The 26,304-nt window shown below is 42.1% G+C and overlaps 2 long non-coding RNA genes across 2 annotated transcripts; one reads left to right on the top strand and one right to left on the bottom strand.

The window, feature by feature from the left end:
* Positions 1–913: 913 nt before the first annotated feature.
* LOC147580973 (uncharacterized) lies at positions 914–3,207 on the bottom strand. Its single transcript, XR_015250810.1, has 2 exons — positions 3,056–3,207; positions 914–1,063 (listed from the first exon to the last, which is right to left on the bottom strand). It is a non-coding gene; the product is annotated as an uncharacterized LOC147580973 (long non-coding RNA).
* A 2,614-nt stretch (positions 3,208–5,821) lies between these two features.
* Positions 5,822–22,969, top strand: LOC147580972 (uncharacterized). Its single transcript, XR_015250809.1, has 3 exons — positions 5,822–5,870; positions 17,964–18,204; positions 21,770–22,969. It is a non-coding gene; the product is annotated as an uncharacterized LOC147580972 (long non-coding RNA).
* The last annotated feature ends 3,335 nt before the right edge of the window (positions 22,970–26,304 follow it).

The raw sequence follows: 26,304 nt of genomic DNA, 5'->3' as shown, positions 1-26,304 counted from the left end.
GCCCTATGGAATTCATCATCACTTCTCTTGCCTCCCAAAGTACGGTTGCTTTAGAAGATGTTTCTGATCTCAGTGAATGGCGCCCCATCCACCCGGTTTCTCCAGGCTTGACTTGTCTTTCTCTCCTCGCCCTCCAACACGCACACATGTACATCCACCTTTCTCAACATAGCCAGAATCCACTGAATTCTCTTCATGTCCACGGCTACCCACTTTATCTTCAGTGCCCCCCTAAAAGCCTTCTTATGCCGTTGGCCCCTGGTCTCGTCCCTTTCCAATTTTCTAACTTCAGCTAGAAACATCTTTCCAAGATACAGTTTAGATCATGTCAAGTCCCTGCTTGAACTTTCTTCCAGGGTCCTTTGCTGCCTGTAAATAAAGACCAATTCAGCAACCTGTCACGCTCACTGCCTTCAATGCCATCCACCCTCCCGACCACATGCACTCTGCTAACTCCTATTGAGCTGAAAGTTCTGAGTTTGTTTATGATTTCCTTTGGGAAACCTTCCCTGAAGTCCTCAGACCCAGTCAGCTTCTTTTGTCCCCACGGCACCCGTGCTTAGCCTTCATAGAACTTGTTTTATGTTAACTTGTCTGACTTCTTCATCGCACTGTAAGTTCCTTGATAGAAAGAGCTGTGTGTAGTTCAGCATTATAATACTATGGCCTCGCAGGTGTTTGCGAATATTTGTTGTGTGGACTAACGAAAGGGTCCATCTCGAGAGAAAGCGTCAGCACTATGTCCATACGTAGGAAACGTGCCTGTGCCCTCCAGCAACAGAATGAAACGCAAAACAGAGGAAAATTTTACACTCAAGATTCTGTGATCTTTGGAACGGAATTGTGAGCCATTAATGGCAACCTATGACTCTTTCTCTAGTCAGAATGAATTGGAGTGGAGCCTGTAAAAAGGCAAGGTGATTAATTCATTTATTAACATCGAAGGCCGGACTGGGTGCCAGACCTCGGGAGAGGCTTTGGAAGTGCAGGGATGATTAATTCTTGTTGACTGCTCCCCAGGAGTTCAAAGTCAAGGGCCTGGTGGACTCAAAATCTGCCAAAGCTGGGGGAGACACAAAGGAAATTCAATTCAGCCCCCTCATTTTACAGAGGAGATGTAAATAGTTTCTGCAGTGCCTTCCAAGTTACTCAATAACTGTGTAAAAAGGGAACGCTTCCTCCTCTACACATCTATGCTTTCCCCACACCTTCAATTAATCCACCTCCTTAAAAAGAGAACACTGTATCAGTGATATTATGAAATCGCAGTCAACTTAAGCTCACCTTGGAAGGGGCGGGGGTGGGGGGAAGGTATGGTCTGCCAAAGCTGCCCGGAAGGGGAAATTTCTATTTGAAACCTTGGCATCACAAATGCTTTAGGGGAAAGAAAAAAAAATGCATGAAGGAGTTAAAAGCGACCATTGATTAAAATCATCAAGCTGTGTTAGCAGGACAGGGAAAGAATTTGATTACACAATCGTTTGACCCAAGCATTTTATTGGCCAGAAACTGGTCTTAAAAGAGAGACTGGTGTTATTAAATTAAGGGAGAATTCGTTTTTAATAGACATTTTGGGAGCTTCAGTGACGTGGCCATTCGTGTGCATGTCAACGTGCCGATGTCAGGGAAACGGCAAGCTGGTTTGCGCCAGGTGAGATAAAGAGGAGGCGGCCTGTCGAGGCTGTTTTTCTTGGGTGAGGGGGCCCGGGTAAACAGGGTGTGTGCCTCGCCGTGGGAGACAAGAATAAGGCAGTTTGGAATCAAAAGGTGGAAAATATCTACCTATTCAAGTCAGAAACCCAGAAATGCTCACTTGTGGAGGAGAGTCGATGCCTTAAATACCTGTTTCACTCACAGGTCACCTGTTTTCCTAGAGCTCTGAACAAACCATAAGTGGGGTTTCACATGTATTGTTTTTACATTTAGAGGGTCACTGACCTTAAGGGACTTCACGTGGGCCAAAGGTTACACTGTAGAGGTTGTCCATTGACAATAGTTGGCTATGTTATTATACGATCACATATACATGCATACACATATACAGTATCACATATACAGATATATATTACTAGTTTTTAAAGGCTTTTGTTTTATTTGTTTATTTATTTATTTATTTATTTATTTTAACGTTTATTTATTTTTGAGACAGAGAGAGACAGAGCATGAACGGGGGAGGGTCAGAGAGAGAGGGAGACACAGAATCTGAAACAGGCTCCAGGCTCTGAGCTGTCAGCACAGAGCCCGACGCGGGGCTCGAACTCACATACCGCGAGATCGTGACCTGAGCTGAAGTCCGACGCTTAACCGACTGAGCCACCCAGGCGCCCCTAAAGGCTTTTGTTTTTAATGTTTATTATTCTTGAGAGAGAGAGGTAGAGAGCAAGTAGGGGAGGAGCCGGGAGAGAGGGAGACAGAATCCCAAGCAGGTTCCACAGCGTCAGCACGGAGCCCGGTTGCGGGGCTGGAACCCACCTACCATGAGATCGTGACCTGAGCAAAACCAAGAGTTGGATGCTTGACCAAATGAAATCCCTAGGCGTCCTTACTATCATATATATATATAGACTATATATATATGTATATATATATAGACTTTTTATATATATATAGACTTTATATATATATATATAGACTTTATATATATATATATATATATATATATATATACTCTCTCTCTGTCTCTGTCTCTCTCTCTCTCTAGAGTAAGACTCATGGTGGTGCATTATAAAATTATACCAATGGGGAGAAATTTTATTAATAAAGCAGACTACTCCTCAGTCAAACTTTAGGCATGATTTTCTCTGTCCTTTCCCCTTACCATCCATGGGAGCGTGGAGGGGGGCTCGAAGCTTTTTTTTTTTTTAATTTTTTTAAATTTTTACATTTTTTAAAAATCGTTTTTATTCAGTAGAGTAACAATGATGCTGTTCTGTTCCCTCAAGTAGAAAAGTCAAAAATTACATCTCATCTCAGAGATTCAAACTGCTTTTAATTTATATGTTGATCTCATGTGACTGGACTGGAAGGCAATGGAATTTAAATGAGGCATGCTCACCACAGAGAGGAGAAGACATTTTCTAATTATGCGGCGAGAGGCTTGGAGGGTGAATGTTGGGAAGGAGGCCTCCAGGTGGGGACTGGGACGCGCTTTCCCGGCGCTCACAGCACTTATGTCCTTTAGTGTACGTTTTCACATGGGCTTCCCTTCCTTCTGCTCCTTCCAGTCCTGAGTAATACGAATGTCATCATCATTTGGCCTCTGCTCCCTTCTGCTTGAGTGTGTCAGCTTCTAGAGATTAGGGATTAACAATGCACTGAAGATAACGTCACAGCTCATTTTATTACGTGTTGCATTTAGGGCTGTTCGCTATTCTGTTTTACGCTGTTTTGAATTTGTTCACAATGTCTTCCAATTTGGGATCGTTACCCCGATTGCACAGCTGAGGGATCAAAGGCTCGTGGTGCGTATGTAACTTGTTCATTACCTACCCCCGGCCGCGGGTCTGCGGTGGAGCCAGGATCAGAAGCCAGAGTCTGACTCCAGAGCTAAGATCCTTTCCTGCATGACACTGTCTGTAAACCCCAGCCCTGCCACCCCAGCGTGTTTCAGAGTACCCGACCTGGGGTGATTACTCCACAAATACTTGTGGAATTCAGGTGAACCCTAGAGGAGCCTTGTTCACCATGTTAAGTGAACAAGCCTCCAAAGTTAATAGAAAGCCAAGCAGACACATAGACAAAGAGGTTAATATGAGACCCGATGGACACCACACTTCTTCCTTGGCACTGCCCGGTCCAAAGGGGAAAGACTTCAAAATGACTCCAAATTAATTCTACATAAGTGGGACAAAGAATTCAAAGCAAGTGTTGCCAACTCACTTGAGAGATGGCTGGGAGTGAATTTGGTTCCAGCTGAGCAGAAATTCAATTTTGGCATCCACTCAGCTCAGAAATAAGGTCAGTTGTTCAAAATTGTGTCTCAAGGAAAGGCTGAGTGTCACAGGTGATTATCTTCACAATTCTCCAGCATCCAGAGAGAGCGCACACTAGTTTCAGAGGGCTTTCCTGAGAGCATTTGCATATGCATTGATTAGCCATGTTCCTAGCTTGGTTTTCATACTAGCAGGGTTCATTCGCGTGCACCAGACCATCAGCTTTTCTCGGGTCATTTTAAAATCTCATTTCCCTATACAACAATTCTTTGTTTGTGTTCCTCTCGCGTATCCTTCTTGGAGCAGACAAGCTATCATTCTCTTTGTTCTTAAGAAGGCAGCCAATTATGGATTTTTATACTTCGGATTCTGAAACATGACATTTGAGACAGGCTTAGGTTTATCCACAGATCCCTAGGGCATAATCTAATTACCGACAAGGTATAATGCACGCAGTCTTGCAGAGAACTCTGGAATAAATAAATGCTCTATATTGACCGGAGACATTAGTAATAGATCATTAATTCATGAACCAGCATTTATGGAAACCAAAGAGTGTTAGATATGCCATAGGATAACAAAGGGGTGAAGATTTCCAGAAGATTCTTCTAGTGACTGGGTGGGGTCAATTTTCCTTCTGGTTGTAGGGAGGCCACAGAGTTACCAGGGTCTGCCTTGCTCACAGTGCAATAAAGACAAATAGGTCTTATCGACCCTTCCATTGGAGGGTAGCAACAAGTTCCTGAAGGGGAGCAGAGTTGAGAGGACTCTGGTTGTAGAGCACGGAGGAGGAGGAGGAAAAGGGGCAGACGTGAACCCACCACAATGAGGGTTCTTGGATGGGAGCCTTGAGGAGCAGCTCTATTGGGAGCCAACCTAACAGTGTCCAGCCCACTCTCCACGAAGTCTTTTCCGAGCACCTAGAGGCCTTTCTCCCTAGAGAGTGACACAGCCCTCCAGCTGGAACTACCCTGTACAAGGGCTTTGTCCATTCATGCTTTGGCTCCCCTTGGAATATTTGGCTGGCTTAATATCCCAACCTTATAACCATCCTGGACCCTGGCAAACCCTAAGAAACGCGTGGTGCATTTAACCTGTTGTAAACTAAACCCTGGTTAACTCTTACGACACCTGGGGTGCTTTTGGTTGGAAAAACTGGCTTCAGTTGTCCATGGCTCTGGTGTCACTCACCGAAATGCTAATTAGCGTCAAAAAGCTGATCATTTTAGGGGTGCCTGGGTGGCTCAGTCAGTTAAGCATCCGACTTCAGCTCAGGTCTGATCTCACTGTTTGTGAGTTGAAGCCCCCCATTGGGTTCTGTGCTGACAGCTCAGAGCCTGGAGCCTGCGTCAGATTCTGTGTCTCCCTCTCTCTCTGGCCATCCCCCGCTCACAATCTCTCTCTCTCTCAAAAATAAATAAACATTAAAAAAATTAAAAAAAAAAAAAGCTGATCATTTTGTTGACTACAGTTGTCACTCATTCATTCGACAAACCAGTATTTCTTGAGTGCCTAACGCGTTGCTCGGTATTGTCCTAGGTGCTGGTGATAAAGCAGTGAGGGAGAAAAAACAAAACAAAACAACAACAACAAAAAACCAAACACATACCAAACCCCCTTCAGAATGAGAAATCCCTGACTTCACGGAGAGATAAGAAAATTAGGTAAGATTATAGACTATAGTATGCTGGATAATGTGAAGCCATAAGGAGAAAAATAAGGCAGGGGAGAAAGGGAGAGAGATAAGGAGTTGAGAGAGAGAGAGAGAGAGAGAGAGAGAGAGCCTGTGTGTGTGTGTGTGTGTGTGTGTGTGTGTGTGTGTGGAGGGGGGTGGGGTGGGGCTGCGGTTTTATAAAGGTTAGCCAGGAAAGAATTCCTAAGAAGGCAACATTCGAGTCAAGACCAGAAAGAGGTGAGGGAGCGAGTCATAAAAACCAGGTAGGTGAAGGGCATTCCAGACAAATGACAACACAGTACAAAGATCCTGAAGCTGGAATGTTCCAAGAACACTAAGGAGGCCAGAGAGGCGGAGTTGAGTGAGGAGGGGGAGGGTAGGGGGAATGAGGGCCAGAGAGGGAATTGGGCAAGGGGGTGCGGGGGTGGAGGCAGGTCAGAGTGGGAGGACTTTGAGGCCATTGAAAGAACTTTGGCATTTACTCCAGGGGAGATTAGAGTCCATGGCATCGGTTATATGGGAACTTTTCATTTAATACCGTTTTGGGGAGCAGATATGAAGATACAATGGCGTGGGTAACTGTGTAGGGAAGGAAAATAACTAGTGCCCATTTACAGAGAGGTACATTTCTATAAGTAAGGCACTGAGATTGCTGTTTGTCTGCTACGGACTCACATCTTGTCTTTCCTTCAGCCCCTATTATATCCGTGTCTCACTCCCTCACTGGGTTCAGACTCTGCCCCAGGGCTGCCTCTTCAGTGAGGCCGTCTCTGACTACTTTATCTGAAGGAGTGCCTCTCCCTCTCTAGTCCTTTATCCTGTTTTATTTTTCTTCAAAGCACTCAGCATTGCCTCCACTGTAGCATAGTTGGGACTCAGTGGGCGGGTTCGGCTTCTGTTTTAACAGCATCACTCTGGTTACTATGTTGAGAATGTACTGAAAGGATGTGTGAGAAGAGCAGGTAGACCAATTTACTAACAGACTGTTGTTTCTCAAGGGTTGTGATATGATATGTCACAGTTCATTGAGGAGGTCTTGTGTACATGTTAATATCATTTATTCATTTCATCATGGGCACCGTTGTTTATGGGCATACACATTCTCTGTTCTTAAACAATCCTGAGAAATACAGTGTGCCACCGGACAATTGCCCCTGATTTTTTTTTAATCTAAATTACACAGAATAACAAGATAGAGACACCGAGAAAACGCTCCCCTAAACTGAGAAATAGTACTGTGCTGAGAACAGACAAATTTTTCGGACTGTCGTCTCTGAGGTTCCTGAAACAAAGCTGCCATCTTCCACTATAATAAATGGATGTATGCATTCTTTGAGACAAGGATGAGAGAAGATGGAATTTTTAGAGGCGATTCCTTGGTACCACTTATTTCTTCGGCCTCTGAGGCGCCTGACCCTTTTAGGCCTAAGGACCTTCCCTGGGACTTGTCTTCCTTTGGCTAAACAAAACAAAAAGAGTGGACTTGTCTTGTCAGATGCTTCAGCTCTGCGGGATCTGGAATGAAATCGCGCTTTTGCGGAGGAGCAGAAGTTGTACAGCTTCGCACCCGCAAAGGTCTCACGTCTACCGAACCCCACCTCGGGCAGGGTCCGCGCTACTGAGGGGAGAGAGTCCGGGCCAGGCAGTGTAGCGGACCGAGGCACAAGGACTTCAATTCTGCTCGGTCATTGAATGATCTCCAGTCACGGAGTACTCAGTCCCTGATTTCCTCGGCTTTAATCAGGAGAGTCATGATACATTTAGTGAAAGGACGTGTTGCCGAATCATGTATGATCCTATTTCCTCCTTTGTTTCAATAATATAAAAAGCAAACCCTTTCTATCTGTGTTGTGTCGCATACATAAACTGTATAGATATAGGGAGGATCCATACATATATGTCTAGATATATATGAAGATATAAATATGCATACACGGATAAACGCAAAGCAAGCTTTGCACAGAATGCTTGGATCTTTGACCCCTGAGTATCTCTTTTTGTTACTGGCAATAAGCTGGCCAGGACAGGGATTTCTCCTCCCCCAGGGATGGGGTGGTGAATTGGCACACCAACTCAATTTCTCATAAGACTCCCAGCTGCCAGCAATAATGGTCCTAGAATCTTGTAAAGGAGCTGGTACCCACGCTCATCCTTTTGGTCCCCAAGCTCAAGGCTATTTCCCCCTATTTGTGAGCACATCTCAGTACTTGCCCCATAAAAAGGAAGGGTCAGAGAGAGGTGGGGTCCCTCTTCTGGAGCACAGCCCCATGCGGTGTCTAGTTGTACCCAACCCAAGTTTGTCTATCCCCAGAAGAGAAGAAGGGGCCCTTATACCTGAGTTCCACCCTGCACTCAATGACACTTGTGGGTGGTCAAGAGCCCTTGACTTGACTGCCATTCAAAGTGGTGTGGAAGTGGGAGAGGGGGTGTGCTGGTTGAGGGGGCGGAAATGGAAGTGATGAGAGGAGGGATTAGTAACTTTGCTATCCTTTTATAGCATGCTTCTGTAGGCTTTTATTTGTTAAAATGAACATACATTGTAATTTAACATCCAGTCAATAAAAGCAGACCCTAAAGATATTAACCATACCGTGCAAATGCAAAGGATGATCATCATTTCAAGGTAGGTGCTGACCTGCCCTCCTGTGGCCTTTGGTGTCATTAGGAGCACTTGGCCAAGCACTCATGTTTTGCTTATGCTGCTCATGTTGACGGTAAACTTAGGGTTATTTCCCAAGACTCATTGTGAGTAGACTTGCAAAAGAAAAAGATGTTTTGTTGCTCACACAGATCTTTTAGAGGCATTCAGCTTTTAAAGACACTTTTTAAAAAAAATGAGGTAATTTTAGAAAGAAATTAAAGCTTTTGGGTACCTTAGCCAAGAGTAAATTTGAAGAATTAAAAAGGTAATTGGACTGAAACTGGGTTAATCAAACCAACTTTCAGAGCTAAAGGAATCACAGGGAGAGGATAGCAATTTGACTGTGGAGCACCCCAGACATTGTCTAACCCTTCTGACTCTTCAGTTTCTTGTTCTTCTGCCCTGATTGTTTAGGATTACATCTTTTACAAACTAGTTCTGATCCTTCGATTCAACATTATGATTTTTGGTCCTCATTTGACTTGTACTCCTTTGGAACCAAAGTTAGTGTGGTCTTTGCTTCTTTGGGTATTCATTCTCCTACATTCAGGTCCCTACCTTACTACTTCTCTCCTAAATTGAAAATCATAGCGATCGTCTCACTTTGAAATCATAGATGTTTTATGTATGTATGTATGTATGTATGTATTATTTTACTTTTTTTATTCTCGAGTTAACATATAGTGTCAACTTGCCTTCAGGGATATTGTATGTATTTAAAAACTAAATTGTCATGTGTTGTTTAGTTTTGTTTTTTTTTTTTTTTTTTTACATTTTTATTTTTGAGAGAGAGAGAGAGGAAGAGAGAGACAGACAGACAGCATGTGAATGGGGCAGGAGCAAAGAGAGAGGGAGACACAGAATCCAGAGCAGGCTCCAGGCTCTGAGTTGTCAGCACAGAGCCCAAAGCAGGGCTCACACTCACAAACTGCGAGATCATGACCTGAGCTGAAGTTGAACACTTAACCGACTAAGCCACCCAGGCACCTCTGTGTTTCGGTTTCTGATGTTGCTGTCCAAGGCAGTCTGTTCCTTTAATTCTATTGCCTGGGTTGCATTTCAGATTTGTAGATAGAACTGCATTGATGCCATTGAATCTAAACATGAGGGCCTGACACCAGAAACATGCACCAAAAAGTTAAGCATTTGCATGGTTTTCATTGCTTGGGTAAAGTAAGTCAACAATTCACGCCATTTTCCATTTATTAAGTCTTCTTAACCGGAGATTTTTAAAAGACCTGGCTTGAAAAATGCACGTGTGTGTGTGTGTGTTAATTCAAATGTCAGGCAAATCATCAACATGGGTTGTACAAACTCTGACTTTCTGTGGAAACATCTGTAAATTTCAGAAATTTAAGACAATGTACTTCAATTGTTACTAAGCCTTTTTTAAAAACACCACAGTCTCTGATTTATTTCCTCATCCTCCCTCCCATTATTTGAGAAACATATTGGTAAAAGTAATTTCTTTCACTTTTCTATCTCTTCTTGTATTTTTTTTCATGTTACCGTTTTACAGATGATTTATTTATATTGGCTATTGTAGTTCCCAAACATCACAAGGCTTATGTTTATGCATTTGAATCTTCTGGGACTCCACCAAAGTGATTGCTTTCACCGCGTTCAATATTCATCCTTTCCATATCAATGAGTTTCTAGGGGACTTTCCACAAAGCTCTTGGAGCCAGTGCATTTTCCTGCAATTTTATCTTGGAATGCTTTAGGACTTGAGAATAGTCATAACAACGAAAAAAGAAAAGCTACCCATCTACGATATGATTAAAATCATTAAAAATTAGACTGACTTCAAAAGATAATTTTCATCAAGCATACAATCTTAAAAAATTTCAGACTTTCGAATGTCCCCTCTCTGCAAAGAGAGCTTTCACACTATTCTTATTTTCTGAGTTTATACTCTAATAAACTTTTGCCTGCTGCTAAAAAAAAAAAAATCAGAAAATATAGTGTTTGAAATTGTTTTGTTTTGTTTTGAGAGAGAGAGAGAGTGCAAGCAGGGGAGGGGCAGAAGGGGAGGGCAGGGCAAGAGCACAGAGAGGGGGAGGGAGAGAATATCAAACAGGCTCCATACTCAGTAAGAACCCAGAGGCAGGGCTTGATCTCATGAACCGTGAAATTGTGACCTGGGCTTGATCTCATGAACTGTGGAATTGTGACCTGGGCTTGATCTCATGAACCGTGAAATTGTGACCTGGGCTGAAATCGGTTGCTTAACCTACTGAGCCACCCAAGTGCCCCTTGTGTTTGAAGTTTGGTTATTAGTTTGGCAGGCATACAGAGGTCAGCTGTGAGACAATGACTGTTTTTTTCCAAATAACATTTCTTAGTTCATATTCCTGGCAGAGTTGTTGGGGTAATCCATCTTTGAGGGCTATATCTGAAAATAGTAGATATGAGGTCTTTTTAAAAAATTTTTTAATGTTTATTTATTTTTGAGAAAGAGAGAGACAGAGCATGAGCAGACAAGAGGCAGAGAGCAGGGGAGACACAGAATCTGAATCAGGCTTTAGGCTCCTCACTGTCACCACAGAGCCTGAGCAGGACTCAAACTCATGAACCTCGAGATCATGACCTGAGCTGAAGTCAGACGCTTCACCAACTGAGCCACCGAGAGGCCCCGAAAAAATAGATATGAGGTCTGAAATCTTTCAAAATGGTGGGTTGCATTTTGGTCTGCTAACTCCTTTCTTCAGTGTCTCATTTTAAAAATGCTTCTCTTAAAATTTATTCTCCCTTATACAGGGAGAAATTAAACCAATTAAAAGTGTACACATGGGATCCTTTATAGACTTGAAAATTCAGAGATTGCTTACAACAAAAAATAAGTAGAGTGGAATTTTAATAACCAAGGCAAAGACCAATATATACAGCCCCGACTTCTCTAAATAGGAAAAGATTCCTGAAAACAAAATATCCTGATTGTATTTTATGTTGAAAGACTAAAGGGAGACCCATGAGGGGTGCCTGGGTGGCTCAGTCGGTTAAGCATTCGACTTCGGTTCAGGTCATAATCTCGCAGTTTGTGAGTTTGAGCCCCGCATAGGGCCTGGGGTCTGCTTCGGATTCTGTGTCTCCCTCTCTGTCTGCCCCTTCCCTGCTTGTGCTCTGTCTCTGTCTCTCTCAAAAAATAAATAAACATTAAAAGAAAGGGAGACCCATGAGGCTTGGGGTGTTCCAGACATGGGTGCAAAATGTCTACCTGCTAAGTGGATGGGCTCTTCAAGTGACATGGTCAGCTAAATGCCACAAGAAGGAGTCTCAGCAGGACTGAGGGCAGTTGATGTCTGTCGCTTGAATGAATACCCCCGACTTATTGGGTTTTAATAATAGGGTCTTGTTTAGATATTGCTACCATTTATAATTTGTGTGACTGATTTGCATAAGTATATATAGTTCCTCTTCATTATTCATGGATTCTGTATTTGCAAATTTGCTTATTTGCTGAAATTTCTTTGTAACCCCCAAGTCATTATTCACAGTGCTTTTGTGGTCATTTGCAGACAGGCATGGGTGGGGGGGGCGGTGGGTGAAAACTTTTGAGTCGCCTGGGGCACATGTGCCCAGGGGAGGTTGAATTACGAAGAAAAAAACCAAAAAACAAAAAACTCGCCCAGAAAGAGACACTACTATCACTGTTATTGCTGTTATTAGTTCTTCTGCCATTTTTCAGATACATACGCCTTCACAAAATCGGGATATAATGTAAGACTATTTTGCGGCTTTTATTTATTTTTTTTACTAAACATTATATTATTACCGTGTTCTATGCTTTCTTTTTTTTTTTATTTTTTTTTAAATTTTTTTTTTCAACGTTTATTTATTTTTGGGACAGAGAGAGACAGAGCATGAACGGGGGAGGGGCAGAGAGAGAGGGAGACACAGAATCGGAAACAGGCTCCAGGCTCTGAGCCATCAGCCCAGAGCCCGACGCGGGGCTCGAACTCCCGGACCGCGAGATCGTGACCTGGCTGAAGTCGTATGCTTAACCGACTGCGCCACCCAGGCGCCCCTATGCTTTCAATAGTGTTTGAAGATCCAATTTTAATAGCTGCATTCTATTCCCAGCCACACATGGCATGCCTAGAAGCTTCTTGGGCTAACCTAAGCCTCATTTTCTTTTCTTTTCTTCTTTTTTAAAAATTTACATCCAAGTTGGGATATAGCGCGATAATGATTTCAGGAGTAGAATCCAGTAATTCATCCCCTGTATATAATACCCAGCGCTCATCCCAACAAGTGTCTTCCTTAATGCCCCTTACCTATTTAGCCCATCCCCCCACCCACAACCCCTCCAGCAACCCTCTGTTTGTTCTCTGTATTTAAGAGTTTCTTGTTTGTTGTCTATGTTTAAGAGTCTCTTCTGTATTGTCCCCCTCCCTGTTTATATATTATTTTTGCTTCCCTTCCCTTATGTTCACCTGTTTTGCATCTTAAATTCTACATATGAGTGAAGTCATATGATATTTGTCTTTCTCTGACTGACTAATTTCACTGAGCATAATACACTCTAGTTCCATCCCCGTTGTTGCAAATCTGAGCCTCATTTTCTACCTTCAAAGAGGCTGGGGGTTTGCAACTGAGTGCTACCTGAACAAGAGTCTCTTTAGAAAGTCTAATGTAAATGTTTTACAGTTTTCTCCCAAGTGCTCAGGGACTAAGTATAAGAGCATGAAGTACAAGCATTTTGGAAACCATTTGGGAGTTTCTGGTAAAACTCCCAAAATGTGTTCATTTCCTGGTGCAGCAATTAAATATGCTTCAAGAGGAATTCGTACACTTGTCTGCAAAAGGAGAAAAACATTCAGAGATGCTCATTCTAGCCCTCCCTAAAACTACAGTAGTAAAAATAGTGAAACAGTAAAAAAAAAAAAAAAAATTGCAACTAACCAAAGTGACCATCAATAAGGGAATGGATAATAAGCGTTGGTGTATTTGTGTGATGGAATACTAGAGAGTCATTAAAAGAAATGGGATGGAGCTATTTACATCATCTTGGGTAGATCTCCAAAGCAGAGTGCTGAACAGACATAGCAAGCGGCAGGACAATACCTTCAATTCAGTTTTCTTTTTTAAGTTTATTTATTTATTTTGAGAGAGAGAGAGACAAGGCGTGTGGGGGACAAGCAGGCTCCACGCTGCCTGAGCAGAGTCCAACTCGGGGCTCAAACCCATGAAAGTGTGAGATCATGACCTGAGCTGAAACTGAGAGTCGGAATGCTTAGCCGACTGAGCCACCCAGGGGCCCCAATACCTTCAGTTCATTTATGACCATCTGGTTCAGGGATGCACACGTGTACGTGAATATAAAATGAAGGAGGCACAACATCATCATGTCAGGCATGCTCTCTCCGCCTCTGATCTCAGAGCTGTTCCTGGCTGCACAAGAGTAGAGGGAGTTGTGAAAGTTCCCCATCTGCTGGACTGGAAAATAGTGGTTTCCAGACTGAGTCTCCAGCTGCTATTCAGTATTTGTTTCCCACTGTGAAATTTCCACTCCAGTTTCAACTCTTCAGGACCTTGTCGGTTAACTACTCCTCGGGGCACGCATCTGCTTGGGCAACACAAAAGACGCTAAGCCATATCTTCAGATTTCCTGACATCTGCATACATCTGGTCAAGGAGAGGTGTGGCTTCTTCAAAGATTTTGGAGCATTGCTTCTCGCACCACCCTCTTTCAGCACACCTTCTTCTTGGCTGCCTCCTGCTCTCAGGCCTAATCTCAACTCTTGGGGGGGGTTGGTGATAGCTGGTGGATGTTTTGTCTGCTTATCATACCTTCTCATCCTCCTTCTTCAGGTTACAGCACTCTTCCTGTTTGGTATTCGTTCCCTCTTTTCCTGGTGTTCTTGGTGAGGGTCCCCTCCCCCACTGGTGAGGAGGATTCCCACCCCCTCACCCCCACAGTCCCGTGACCCAAGCAGGACCAATCAGGGCCGTATCTGAACTTCACCTAAGGGAGGTGGGAAAAAAGTCTTCTTTGTGGGTGGATCTGAGGCTACGGCTCCAGGAAGCCATCTTCCTGTGTGAGGTGAAGGGAGGCTGTGTGGAGAAACAAGCAGGGTGGGTGTTGGGTGTGGGAGGAAGAGAGAGTGAATCCTGGTGTTAGGGAATTCTCTCGGAGGCCTGGTTTCTGCAGCTCACTCTTCAGGCATGTGAATAGCCCGAGTATCCTTCCCAGGTAAGTGAGCCAACACCTTTCCCTTTTTAGTTCTCCTCTTTTGTGACCTAAAGAGCCCTGGCCAATAGAGCTATCCCTTACTGAGACGCTCCACCATTGCCTGGCCTTTGTGTGAAGAGTCCAATCTTCACAGAGTTCTCTGCTTCCCTCTTTCAGTCCCTCCACATGGACCTGGTCTCTACTGGTACCTTTTCTCATGCCCTTCTCCCCTCTTTCCAAAGGGATAGCCAGAATCACCCACACCAATATTTCAGAGCTTGGTCTTTTCCGATAACGTATTTAAATACATATGTATAATATACATATGTAATAGATGGACACACAAATATATATAAAATAAATATATTAAAAAGACATATTTTTACATAATACATATTTATTTTATATATTTATATATTTATTATATGTATTTCCACATTATATATTTTTAATTTTATTTATTTTTTATTTGAGAGAGAGAGCATGAATCAGGGGGGAGAGGCAGAGGGAGAGAGAGAGAGAATCTTAAGCAGGCTTCAAGTTCAGTGAGAAGTCCACTATGGGGCTTGATCCCACAACCTTGGGATCATGGCCTGAGCCGAAATAAAGAGTTGGACGCTCAAATGACTGAGCCATCAGGTGCCATTGTATGTGTGTGTGTGTATTTTAATACATATTAACATATATAATATATTAACATATATAAAATATGTACTAACATATATATTAACATATATATGCACAATATAGTATATATATACTATATATACTATATATACTATATATTATACATAGTATATATATATGTAATATATATACTATATATATATAACCATATATAATGTATATAACTATATATATAACACATATATAACATATGTGTATATATATGTATATAACATATATATAACTATATATAACTATATATATATATGTATATATATATAACTATATATGTATATATGTATATATAACACATATATAACATATATATAACTATATATAACATATATAACTATATATAAAACACACATATATAACATATATAACATATATGTATATATATATATATACATATATGTTATATATATATGTATATATAACATATATAACTATATATAACATATATGTATATATAACATATATATAACATATATATAACTATATATAACATATATAACTATATATAACACACATATATAACATATATAACATATATGTATATATGTATATATAACATATATATAACATATATATATAACTATATATAACATGTATATATATAACACACATATATAACATATGTATATATGTATATATAACATATATAACATATATATAACTATATATAACATATATAACTATATATAACTATATATAACATATATATTATATATTATACATAGTATAATACATACTGTTATACATAGTATAATATATACTAACATATATAATATTATAAGTAGTATAATACATAGTATTATACATAGTATAATATATACTAACATATATAATAATATATATATAAACAAAGTTGGGAGTTACAGATGCTGTGACAGACTGGTGGAAGAAATGTTTTACAGCCCCAAAGAGGACACACCTTCCATTTGTATAATCCAGTCTTTTTAAAAAAAAAAATTAATCTTTATTTATTTATTTTGAGAGAGAGTGAGCTCAAGTGGGGGAGGGGCAGAGAGAGAGAGAGAGAGGGAGTGAGAGAATCCCAAGCAGGCTCCGCACTGTCAGCCCAGAGCCTGACACGGGGCTCTGTCTCACACACCGTGTGATCAGGACTTGAGCCCATATCACGAGTCAGACTCTTAACTGACTGAACCACCCAGGTGCCCCTGGGTAATCCAGTTTTATACAACGGAATCACGTGGCTCAACTTCACACGGGGATACCCAGACACTCCCATCACGGAACCCTCTCGACTTTTTACAGTGAGTTGGAGGATCTTTACTTTTATAATAGCAGGTACGGGTTTCCTTATCGACTGAGATGCGCCATGGTTGGGAAGATGCTTATTTAAAGCCATGCCCGGAAAGGAGATGAGCCTCCAGGATCCGAATAAAGAACTGTTCTGCTGATAACAGGGGGAGAGTGTGCCCATCACGCCAAGGCAGAGAAGCAGGGAAAACGGTGGTGGGGGTATTAAGGAATGGCCTATGCACGAAGAAGCCGGCCCGTTCATGATGCGGCCTTGCCTGTAGTTCCTGAGGCACAAAATGCTCGGGTGTGAATGACATTTGTGTGGAACTTCCAAAGGACCAGACATTCTGTAACCTGGCAACACATATGGGTGGATGCTCGTGAAGAGAATTAACTCAGGGAATCTGCAGAATGATTAGGTAGTCCTTGCATAGGGATGCAGATTTAGGATTTGTTTTGTATTTTTTTTTCCCGAATATGTTTACTCCTTTTTTTTCTTTTTATTATTTGTTGATGTAATTTATTTACTTACATCCAAGTCAGTTAACAGATAGCAAAGGATGCGAAACCCCAGACATCTGTTAAAAAAAAAAAAAAAGACACTTTGTTAAACTTTACTTCAACAATCTTGTCCTGGTGTTTGCTCGAATTTGTTCCTAGGGTCAAGCTGCCTCAAAAAGTAACGGTAGCTGTTAATATGTGAAAACACGTTGCCAGGCTTAATCTTGTCAGCGGAGAAAAATGCGGTATTTACATGACTTTGTCTAAGCAAACTCTTAATGGCATCTAGAAAGCGAAGACAAGAGAAGTCACTTGATTCTTTCCAAAGTGACACGCTGTCTGGAAACCTGTGAAAAGGGAAGATAACCTACTATCTTCTGTGCCTCTGTGTTGGAGGGCACCAGAAGCTTTCTAGTGTCTGTCTTGTAAGGAAAACTAAGAAAGGGCCAAGAGACAGGCACAGGAGAAAGGGCAATGTCTTTATCCCGGCCAATCTACTTCCAGTAAGGGAGAGAGAGACCGAGGGCTGGCTCGTTGTGAAGGCTCTGGAGAATTTGGGTCTTTACTCCCCCAAATTCCACAGACTTCAGTGATTCCACTCAGTGATTCCACTGGGAAAATCCTGAGAATCGCGTCCAATGAGTGAGAACAACGGGTTAACTGTTTCTTGGAACATAAGGAGGAGAGTGGACCAATGCAAAATGATTTAGAGCCCTAAGAATTTAGTAAGAGTGAGTGAAGAAAAGACAAAATATTTGTTTCTATTCTTAATCCTTTGTTGACACACTTAGTATAGTTTAGTAATACTTGGTGGAGTTAGCTATTTTTATATGTAGTTCTGTTTTTATTTTATTTATGCCAAAATTTCCAACGCAAGCAGACCACGTCCATGGCAAAGGATTCCTGTTTCTCCAGGAGCTTAACCAAACCCATGACTGTTTCCCTGGTGTCTGGAGACCTTCAGTAGGCAACACAGCTCAAGAGGAAATAGCCTTTCTGGCATTAAGTTAACAACCTAAAAATATGGCCTAATGGTATGTTATACTCCCACTCTCGGACATCTTTGCTCTTCCTGTTATTCCAGCAACTTCTTTTTCTTCAATTCAGGTGGATAGCAGTGCGGGAAGCTGACGTCTGGAATCACCATGGTGACTTTGATTTCCAGCTGTGAGGAAGAACAGGCCCACGTGGCCATTTCTCCAGCACCATGATACCTATGGGCACAGAAGATACCTGCCGAGATCATGGGGGCAGGATCCGGGAGCATCCACACTGGATGCTGGACACTTCCTGCCAGTGCATTCTAGGGAGAGGTGGCCTCTAGCATCGTCTGTAGTGACCAACAGAAGTGAGTTACGTCTCCTCTGAAGAACAATTACTTTTCAATTTGGAGAGGGGACAGGTTCACTGTTAAGCAAATGTGGGAGTTTTAAAGACTAAAATATCATAAATAAAAGCAGCAGAGCAGAGAGGGCATGAATAGGCTTTGGAATCAGACAGCCCTGAGCTTAAATCTAGGCTTCCTCAATTACTAGCAGAATCATATATAACTTGTCACAAAATTATGAGACCCGAATTTGGAGACACATAGTTCGCAACGAGTTAGATCCCTAAAAATTCAGGTTTTTTTTTTTTTTTTTTGCCAATTTCTAAAATCTTGTAGCTCTTCCTGCACACCCCAATCCATTGTAATAATATTTTCAACCTCTAAATCATTTTTGTATTTACCATCTATGCAAACCATTTGGTTATTAATATAAATTAGTGAGGATTTGCTAAGGACAGAACCAACCAGGTATATATAGGAAGAGATTTATTGTAAGGAAATTGGCTGCGAAGTCCCACAATCCACAATCTGCAAACGAGAGACCCAGGAAAGCCAGTGGTGACATTCAGTCTGAGTACCACGGGGTACCAATGGCAGAACGAGATTGATATGGCAGCTCAAGCAGTGGGGCGGGAGAAGCCAGATTCTTCCAGATTCTTCCTTCCTTGGCCTTTTTGTTCTATCCAGGTTCTCAGCAAATTGGGCGATGCCCTCCCACGTTGAGGAAGGGGCCCACTTACTGAGTCCACTGATTCGGATACTGATTTGATCTGGAAATACCCTCACAGACATACCCAGAAATGATGTTTAGCCAAATACTCCCGGCCTCCCTGTGATCCAATCAAATTGACCATAAAATTAATCATCACATAATATATATCCTGTTGGTACACTTTTCCTTTTTCCAGGATTAAAAAATAAACTCCATAAGGGCAGATAGAGAAGACTGTATCTTATATCTCGTTATGTTCTCTTCAGCAAAGAAGATCCCTCCACTTTTGGGACTCTTTTGATTAGTCCTGGATGTGTAACATCTCTGAACCTCAACACCAAATACTAATTACTATTAGTCATGGTGACCACAAAAATGCTGTTACAGGGGTGCCTGGGTGGCTCAGTCAGGTAAGTGTCCAACTCTTGGTTTTGGCTCAGGTCAGAATCTCACAGTTCATGGACTGAGAACCCACACTGGGCTCTGCACTAACAGCATAGGGCCTGCTTGAGATTCTCTCCCTCCCTCTCTCTCTGCCCCTCCCCAGCCCACGCTCTCAGTCTCTCTTTCAAAATAATTAAAAAAAAATTATATAAAAAATGCTGTTACTAATTCCCAAAGCTCCTCATAAGGATGGTACAACCTTTGACTGAAAAGCACTACAGTGTCAAATATATTGTAAATGTGTGTCCGGTAAACCTAAGTTTATTTGCTCAGCATTTTGATTGTTTCATTAGTGGCAGTAGGGGGATTTCAGTCAAAAATCCATTACTTTTACAGCAAAAAAAAAAAAAAAAGAACCCAAGAAATCAGTTCATTCAATATTCTTTCAATTGTGGTTCTACCCACTAATCTTTGTGTATGAAGAGACCTGTGAGTCTGTGTTGCAGCTTACATTCTCTGAAACGCAGATCTGAGGAAGACACTGCATAGTGTGTGTGTGTGTGTGTTTAAATTAGGGAGTTATTTTGGGATCGGTTGTAGAGGGAAAGGAAGAAAGTAGGATTAAGCAGAGGGAGAAGTTAGCAGATGTGATTCAGATTCAAGAAAGGCCTGAGCCAACTTCACAGGGGGCTCTGCAACTGAGATAGCTCTTCCCAGTGGTCCCAAGCTGGAGCAAGGGAGCCAGACTCTGTCTCCTATGCCAATCTGTGCTCCGGTGTAGAAGGGACACGAGCTGGGTTATGGCAGCTCTTTTCAAATTTTATTTTATTTTATTTTTTAGAAAGAGCGAGAGAGAGGGAAGGAAGGAGGGAGACAGAGACTCCTAAGCAGGCTCCGTGCTCAGCACAATACTATTGCTCATAGTATTGAGCCAACGTGGGGCTCATGACCTGAGCCGAAATCGAGAGTCGGACGCTTAACTGACTGAGCCACCCAGGCGCCCCAAGGTAGCTCTTTTCAGCAGAAGGCTAGTCTCAAAGACTGCTGAGAGCTCAGGGCTCTTTGTGGGCCTTCATGGTGCTGGAGACCAGAAGTCCAACAAGGTGTCAGCAAGGCTTTGTTTCCTCTCAAAGCTCTAAGGTTGAAGCTTCTGATGGCTCTTCTCATTCCTTGGCTTATTGGGAGCAGAACTCCAATCTCTGCCTGTTGTTACATGGCCTTCTCTTCTTATTTGTGTCTTCTCTTCTCCTATAAGGGCATTCGTCATTGGGTTTAGGGCCCCACTTTTATGATCCAGAATGGTCTCGGCTCAAATTCTTTAATTACATCTGTCAAGATCCTTTTTCCAAATAAGCTCACATTCACAGGTTCCAGAAGGTAGAACATTCACGTACCTTTTTGGGAGCCACCATTAACCCCTTACAAATGGTTAACCGTAAATGTTCCAGCTTTCTCATATAGGGCAAATAGACTAATTATCAAAGGGAAAGAACTTTGACGTGGAATGTAATGTCACATAGGGGGGAGTTTAGGAAATTGGGAATTAGGACGATTGGGGACACTACTGGTACAGTGGGCGAGGGTTGGGACACTCATCACTTTGCCCTGTGTGGGAAACTCTTGAATGAAAAAGGGCTGACCCATGTTCTAGATACAACTTTGCAAAATCCTACCCAACTTGCATATGTCCCCTAGGACATTGATGTAGGTGAAAAACCTGTTTATCATTATCTGGGGCTAGAACTTATCTCCATTTTACAAACCACCAGGAGGTTATATCATCTGTAAATTTTATTTCGGAGTAGCAAAAGGGACATTACGAAATATTTATTATAAAAGGGGTCTATGGGGTCCGATAAGGTACAAAATCACTTACAGAAAAAAAAATTCCCCTGAGGTGTTTTTCTCAAGTCTTTTAAGTGCATTTTCCAGCTGGTAGTATTTTATTGTCATTTCCTAAAGTAATTACAACTGTCAGCCTCTCCCTGAGTGATGTGTACTTGGATCCAACCACTCATGCTGCTCATACTTTGAAACCATCTAGAGCTCCTGGTGTGGGAAGCAGAGCTCTCTGTATTGAGACCTCTTCCACAGTCCTGTTGGGTGACACTGGAATGGTAACCAGCCCTCCCTGAAACTTAATTTTATTATCTTTCAAATAGAAATGTCATACATCAAGTGATTGTTGTCTGAAGATTAATCTGACTAATGAATCTGACTAATCAAATTATCCGCAAATAGTTTTTAGAACGTACCTAAAAACTAATGAGGACCTGAGAAGTAGGAACCCTCTGAACAGAAGTACAGCTCATCAAGGCTGATGTCTCTCTCTGTTCCATGAACTACCAGTGCAGGCATTTGGAGATAAGAAAGTGGGAGAGGATAATAATCCATACCTCAAAATCAAACTCTCCAGTGGCGCTCCTATAATTGACTCCATTAATGGTAGACTATGACCTATGTTTTTAACATCTGTTCTCCTGCTCTCAGATTGAAGATCAAAACAATACCTTTTGAAAGAATTGGCAAAGGAATACAAGAGGACCCGACACCTGGATGATGCAGCTCCTGGTGGACAGAGGTCTTCAGATGGAATCCCTACCATGACCTAAAAAACTCTACAAAATCTGGCTTTGGCTCTCCACGCATTCCCCTCTGTCCTCAGTGTCTTTGTTCTGGTTCTTGAAATGTCAGCCATGGTTTATGGTCTGTGTCTCCCCTTGAGACTGTCTTCTCCCAGATATTTTTTCATGCTTCGTGCTTTGTACACCGCGTATCCTTTTCAGATTTATTTTTATAAAATAGCATCCCCCAACCAATAGTGTTTCTTGACCTTACTTAATTTTTCATCTTAACCTCTGACATCGTATTACATAATTATTTGATCATTTACTTCTTGCTCTTGTCTCCCACTGAAATGGAAGACCCACCAGGGCAGGGACATTACCTACTTCGTTGCTTTATCCTTCATGCCTAGAACAGAATGGCATATAGTCCTAGAATTCTAAATTGATGCTTATTCATGTGTTCCTCCTGCATGTTTTCTTTGTGATTTAAATTATGTCTTTCTGCAGGGACAAGAGCTTTGCCTTCTATTTATATTTCCTGAATTTCCTTTGGATAATTAATAAATAGCTTTGATCCGCCTTTATTATTTCCGTTCAACCAATTTATTTGTCATGGCTTAAAGAACTAGTTAGAAATTTGGCTGCGGAGAGGTAAGCTAGGTGTTGAAGGCCTCTAAACATGACTCAGCCGATTCATTATGTAAACTTTGCCACCATAGACCATTGAACATGGGCAAGACTAAGAGAATTTTGTAAGGGGATTTAGAGCAGATGACGGGAGGGTGGACTCCCTGATTTGTTTATTATTTATGCTGTACTAGGAAAAACAATGGTTACTGGTTATCATAGTCTAATTACTGGTTATTAGACTATAGACTATAAGTCCATGAGGGTAGAGATCTTGCTCTCTTGCTCACCTGTATTCAGGACCTAGAATAGTGTCTAGTATATAGTTGGGGTTCAACAGATGTTTTGAATGAATCACCAAATGAGAAGGAGTATTGCCATTGGGGGAGGGGGCAGGACGATACTCTGGAAAGCAATACTAGTAGTATTTCTTATGCATATGCCTTTTTTTCACACTTCTGTTATCAGCAGGATAAATCAGAGTCCTAGCACCACATTCTTAGAGTCACTGATGTATTTTAGCCTATATTTAGTAAACTTAGGTATGAGTACCAATCATCAACTAAAAACAAGGATGAACTCTTCAAATGTTGCTTTTGAAATTCTTTCCTCACAAGATTTTGTGCTAGAACGATAAACGTATTCTTTGCTGTGTCATCAAGTTTTGTAACATGATCACTGTAAGAGGTTGAATGGTGGACCCCAAGATATGTTTCTATGTCTTAATCCCTAGAACCTATAGATTTTTTTTGTTTATGTATTTATTTTGAGAGAGAGCAAGTGGGGGAGGGGCAGAGAATGAGACAGAGAGAGAGAGAGAGAGAATCCCAAGGAGGATCCTCGATGTCAGCATGGAGCCCAATGCGGGGCTCGAACCCACGAACTGTGAGATCATGACCTGAGCCAAAAACAAGAGTCAGGCACTCAATGGACTGAGCTACTCAGGCACCCCTGGTGCCCCCTTTCATGGCAGGGAATGGCTTACTTACTCATGAAGGGGACTTCAGATATGTATTTTTTGCAAAAAAACCCTGAAGTATGACAGTGGCTTCGGAAAACCTATAAAGGCAGATGAGAAAATCCCTTCCTGGGGAAAAAGAATATACATCCACAAAACACCCAGGGACCCATGAGGATGTACAGCACAGTTTCCAAGATGTAATGGCGATCGGCCTGATATAAGTGGGAGAGGGAGAGTAACCACCTTAGACATGAAAAACCAAGACTCGAGAAAGTTACGAGTCACATATCTAGAAAATGAAATTGACCAGGACTTGACCTAGATTTTTGACTCTGGCATCCAATGCTGTGTCCAAATGTGGGGAAATCAGGTTTAATTTATATCAACTTAATTGACAGGCTATCCTAGGAAGGCACCTACAAAATAGATGAAAGGGCTATGCTATCAATTTGTTATGTTGGGTCGGGACCCCGGTGCCTGCTTCCGGGGCAGAGCACAGCTGAGTTCAGTAGGTGGAGGGAACAGAACATGCCATTTAGCCTGCCTGCAGATCAAAAATGGGTTTGCCCTTGTCACTTCCTCTCTGGGAAGGCAATTAAGTGGCGCCCATCTGCCACCCTCCAGGTGCTCAGAAAGAGATGGGTAAACAGAGTGAAAATGTGGGCTGGAAGCTCCTCCCAGACCTGCTTCTTCTGCTTTTGATTCTGTCTGCATCACCAAAGCCCAAGTGAGCCTCCTACCCTTAGCCATAGCTTGATTAAGGCATTTCATGGCAACCTACCAAGTAAAGTTGGCAAGGGAAGTGGCTCAGATCTTAAACCACTTACGGCCTAGAATGCCCTTTTTCAATTCCCTCTCTCCCTAATCCAACCCCTGGCCCATCATTTAGGACACAGGCCAAGTATTTCTTTGTGGACGTTTCTGATTATTCTATGGAGCCCACATTGATCTTTCCTTACAAGATAAGTCCTCTATTCCGAGTCTCCATTTATGAGTTGGGCCAGGAGAGCAAAAGTGGTCATAATTTGGCAGTATTTACTAAAGAGTGGATCATTATATAAATATATATCGTTATATAAAATTAATCTCCACCTAATCACCCACCTCACTGATAGGAAAGTGCTTACATCATAAGCGAAAGCCCTTGGTAAACAGGATCTGGCAGGGCGCCACTGGTTTACAATGGACAAAAAAAAGATCAACATTAATGACAGGATTAAACTGTCAAGAAATGGATCAGAATGCCAAAGGATTAGGAAATGCCCTTAGGAAAATTGATGGCAACTCAATTACTTCTTATTTTTATTTATTTTTAAATTAAGAAAAATTTGTAAATGTTTGTTTATATTTCTTTTTTTTTTTTTTTTGTTTGTTTGTTTATATTTCGAGAGAGAGAGAGAGAGAGAGAGAGAGAGAGACAGGGTGTGAGCAGGGGAGGGTCAGAGAGAGAGGGAGGCGCAGAATCCGAAGCAGGCTCCAGGCTCTGAGCTGTCAGCACAGAGCCCAACACAGGGCTCGAACTCGTAAGCCGTGAGATCATGACCTGAGCCGAAGTCAGAGGCTCAACCAGCTGAGCCACCCAGGCCTTCCTACAGCTGCTGTAATAAATCACCACAAGTGAGGTGGCTTAACTACAGAAATTTATTTTCCTACAGTTCTATAGGCAAAAACCCCAAATCAAGATCTCAGCAAGGCCACACTGCCTCCAGTGTTTCCAGGAGAGAATTCCTTCTTTGCCTCTTCCAGTTTTGAGTAGGCTGTTGGCATTTCTTGTCACTTGTTGCCTCCTGCTCTCCTGGATGTCTCCTGCTCTGTGTTTCTCTCTTATGAGGTATGCATGTGACTGCATTCAGGGTGCAGTTGGAAAATGCAAGATAAGCTCCCCTCTTAAGGCCCTTAACTTAATCACATATTTTGCCGTAAAAGATAATAATCTACACGTCCCAGGGGTGCCTGGGTGGCTCAGTGGGTTGAGCGTCCAACTCTTGATTTCAGCTCAGGTCATGACCTCACGGTTCATGAGTTTGAGCCCCGCATGGGGCTCTGTGCTGACAGCGTGGAGTCTGCTTGGGGTTCCTCCCCTCTTGCTCTCTATCTTTCTCTCAAAATAAATAAAAATAAACTTTGAAAAAGAAAAAAAAAAAAGAAAGAAAGGGAGCGCTGAATCACATTAGCTACGTCTTGGACAGTCCGGGTAGAAAACATTCATGTAGCCTAGATAATTTGTCCCTCTGGAAAGTTGTGAAATGTACCTCTAGATGTCACGTTTTGGAGTGCTGACATTATCTCAAAGATAATCTATGCGAACAGGTGCTAATGATGAGGCAATGGGAAAAACCACTAGGCTTTTTCCCACCTATTTGTTTTGAGTGCGTCTGGTTCTTTCTCTAGTCCTCTGTTTGCCCAATCTATGAAATGGGTGTGTGAACGCCACACCTTCCCAAAGGACTATAACTTTGACGTCAGCTTCATTAAGCTGCTGTTTGCCTAACCAAAGAGAACATAGGAGAGGTGGAAAGTGTTTTTTAATTAGCTGTCTGCTCACATGCCAGGTGCCAGTCGCCCAGTGTTCAAACTGAGATTGGCATCAAATGGCCCAGCTAAGCAACGAAGCACGGAACCGGGGAAACAAAAAAGCAAGAAAGGAGCCCAAGAGAGGCTGCTGAGTAGCAGAGCTTTGGTCTGGGTCCTGTGTTTCAGGATGGTGTGATCGAGCCATCACATGTTTGGAGGTTAGGCAGGCTCAGATTGAAATCCCAGATGAGGGTCTTTCTGTAAGTTACTTAAATGATCGAGCCTTATTTCCAAGACTAAAATAGGGATCGCCATACAAACAGTCTAGAACTAGAATTAGAAACCTGTATGTAAAC

The sequence above is a fragment of the Puma concolor genome, chromosome B2 (genome assembly GCF_028749965.1).
Source record: "Puma concolor isolate L17-30 chromosome B2, mPumCon1.1.hap2, whole genome shotgun sequence".
Lineage (NCBI taxonomy): Eukaryota > Metazoa > Chordata > Mammalia > Carnivora > Felidae > Puma > Puma concolor.
This window is presented reverse-complemented; position numbering and strand designations above follow the sequence as displayed.